The sequence below is a fragment of the Rhagoletis pomonella genome, unplaced genomic scaffold (assembly GCF_013731165.1).
Source record: "Rhagoletis pomonella isolate Grant_MI unplaced genomic scaffold, Rhpom_1.0 Rhpom_scaffold_00003, whole genome shotgun sequence".
NCBI classification, from domain to species: Eukaryota; Metazoa; Arthropoda; class Insecta; order Diptera; family Tephritidae; genus Rhagoletis; species Rhagoletis pomonella.
The window spans coordinates 40254452-40258126 of record NW_023458557.1 but is presented as its reverse complement, the minus strand read 5'-3'; positions in this window follow the sequence as shown (position 1 = coordinate 40258126).

Sequence of the window (3675 nt, the reverse complement as noted above, 5' to 3'; positions counted from 1 at the left end):
GGGGGGAAGATTATTTTACTGATACAGACTCGTTCACGAGTGAAGCTGAAAGTGAGGATCTGGAGAGGCTGTTGTAAAAAGGGGGAACTAAACTATTGTAAAATGGAAAAACTGAATAAGTGTGAGAGAAAATATCAGGAAGTAATTAATGTGCGTATTAAAACCAGCTGCTGGCATATTTATATGTACACATGTATCTATGTACATATATATAAATGAACGAGACAAGTTAAATCTACAGAAAAAGTTAAAACATCATATCTAATTACATACATACATAAATAGACAAGTGCATATGTATATGAATGTATGTATATATTTCTGAAACAATGCCAGCTGCTGGCCAAACAAATCTTTATATACTCTAAGTAACTACAATGGTAGATAAATACATATGTAGAAGTTCTTGTGTATTCATGTACTTAAGCATGTAAAAGTCAGAGAAATGCTAGGAGCAAAGCACATGCTAAATATTTTTTTATATCCTCTCAGCAAACAAGATACAGGAAGTGTACAGCCCCAGGATAAATAAAAATACAAATAGAGTATACATATGTTAACTTGTAAGTTACAAATATAAACAAATATTTATTACAGATTTCAACTTTTATGTATGTAAATAACTACATATCGAGCCCTAATCGCCCAAATAACGTTAGCGACATTTTTTTCAAAATTTTATTTTTGTTGCAGAAATATTCCTCGAGCATCTACCCAGCAAAAAATCGGTAATCGCTTTTAGTGGTAACGTGTTCTAGAAGGCATAGCGTTATAATGCCTTCGAATTTTTCCGCTTCTTTTAGGCATTGCCGGTAATGCAAAGTAGAATGTCCAACAATATTTTATTTATTTCGCTTCTTTGTTTGATTTCGGGGAATGCAAAGTAGAATGTCCTATAATATTTTTTTTCTAATTCGTTTCTTTGCTTCATTTCCGGAAATGCAAAGTAGAATGTCCTACAATATTTTATTTGCCTCGCTTCTTTGCTTCATTTCGGAGAATGCAAAGTAGAATGCTGCATCGTAGTCAGCTGAAAAATAGAACGAATACCCAAAAATTCTTATTCTACCGTTACTTTCTGTGGAAATTTGTCTCGCATTAAAATCATGTTTTGCTTTGTTCAATTTGCAGCGAAGTTGAAGTCAGTCAATGAAGTGAAGTACAAGAGTGAGGAAGTACAATTTTAAGCTTAGTTAAATATGCATGCATGTACATACCGATTTTTAAGAAAATCTAAATACCTAAATAAATACATATGTATGTATAAAAGCTGATTTATAAAAATTTTAATTAATTTTAATCTTTTAAGACATTTTCTGATTTCAATTTAATATAAATAAGTATGTACTTATCTAGGCATTCTACATTAGTTTCTCTGTAAGGCATTCTTTGTTCGCTTCTCTGGATTCTGTTTATCCATGCGTTCTCCCTTCGTTTGAAGGTAATGCTGCGGGTAAGGGCTTACCTCCAATGACATGCCCATGTTAAAATAAGGCCTTCTTGAAGCGAAAGGGTAAGCGATTCCCATCGCCTAGCTCGTTTCCACTTTCGTTTCTATGGTAATCGTGTTTTTTGCTGGGTAGTCGCACAATTTTTAAGGCAGGTATCGCCAATGTGCGGGTATGCTAAATGCATCTATCGGAGCAGTTTCCTTATAAATGTTAAAAATAATGCCTCTGATGCGCATTTTGAGGTAGGTATTTTAAATGTGCACTTAAGCATAGAGGCAGCAAAGCAAAATATACTGTATGTACTTATTTACATATGTGCATACGTATGTATGTATGTACATGTAACCAACAGTATGTAAGTAGGCCGGTTTTACGGTTTTTATGTATCGAAGCTCTTTAAGCTAACACCAACTATTTTTCCACACAAAGCAACGGATTATATAAAGGTACATATTAGAGTCCAGCGCAATTGTATTTGCCGCATTTCATTCAATAAGTACTCCTTGCATTGTACTCTACTCCCAACACATTGTTACTTTTTTTCCGCATACATACACTACTTGGCGTTGAGAGAGTAAATACTTGACGTACTTGCTATTACTCCACCAAAGTACGTACTCTACTTTCCCTCATCGCGTACGAGAGGTATTTGCTGCTGCCGAAAGGGAGTAGCAAATCTACTCTCTGTATACTTGTAGTACGGTAAGTACTTGCGTATTAAATTTCAATTCTGGTTGTTAGCCTACTAGTTGATATCGTTTGCAGCGCTGGTCAGTGAAATTGAAAGAGTAAAAATAGAATATGGAAATCGACGATGTAAGGAAATGTTTACGGCCTTATTTATAAAAAATAACGTAGATTTAGACAGTTGTTTAATGTGACATTTTCATAAAACTTTTGTATTCAAGCAGCTTTTTAAATCTATGTATGTACTTAAATTTTTATGAAAGTATTATTTCTCGTCTCCTAATTTTCTATAAAACTATTTGCAGTCATTAACCAACAAATAAGTTGTCAAAAACAATAACTTAAGCAATGCTGCTATACGAAATAAAATTATTAGTGGCAAATCAAAATTTTGAAAAGTGCAGATTTTCACATTCGATAGTTGGACATGGTAGCGACGAGATGTACGAGCATTTTTTCCTTAAGAGCTGCATACTGATTTAAGAAATTTTTTATAGAAGAAAATTTATTTTCCATTTATTGTGCGTAATTTTATACGAATTTTTAGTTTTTCTTGAGAGCCTTTACAAATAAAAAAAATTTCGGTTTATGTACATACATACGCAGCCATATAACTTGATTTCAAGAGAAACGAATTTTCATTTGGCACGTTCAGAAGGCGAAACAGCTCAGTAACTGGTGCGATTGCACCTTCTGAACGCGTTGTTGCGTACTTCTGATCAACTGAATAGTTGCGTGTTAGATGATCGTAATATTTTTCTGATCATTTGAGACAACATGTTGGTGTGTACCTTTGAGAGTTGAATTTGACAGCTAATGTATGAAGTCGTTCAAAAGACGCATAACGATCACTGATTTTTGTTTAGCAACGGTTGCGCTCAACTGCTGCGCCTTCTGAACCTACCTATTGATAACTTTTTTTTTTGATAAAACTGCGACAGCTCAAATTGGTATTGAGTAAACCCAAATGCAAGATAGAGTTTTTGAATTTCATTGAGTTTTTTAATAAATACTGAAATTAGAGGTGTATGAATGGCGAAAGAAAAACTTCATCCGATTTTTTTTAAATCGAAACTACATTTTAACATATGTACATATGCATACATAAATATATTTAATATGAAATTGAAATTTTCACATCAATTTGCGCTATCTTCAAACCCATGGTTTCAATTCTACGCATATCGTCAGGGTTTTCCTCACAACTTGGTTTTGCTGCAGTGATGCGACAGAACAAGTGACGAGAAAAAATATATGCGGACACTTACATAGATATGTATCTATGCACATACGTATCTATGCACATACGTATCTATGCACATACGTATCTATGCACATACGTATCTATGCACATATGTATGTATCTATGCACATACGTATCTATGTATGCACATACGTATCTATGCACATACATACATATGTACTTAGGTATGTATATCAGCATTTTAGTTGAAAGTACGTTTTGCTCGTCGCTCTCTTCATCGCTCCACTACATTCCTGTCCTTAGTTTTTTTCAGATACCACAAATGCGCGATCC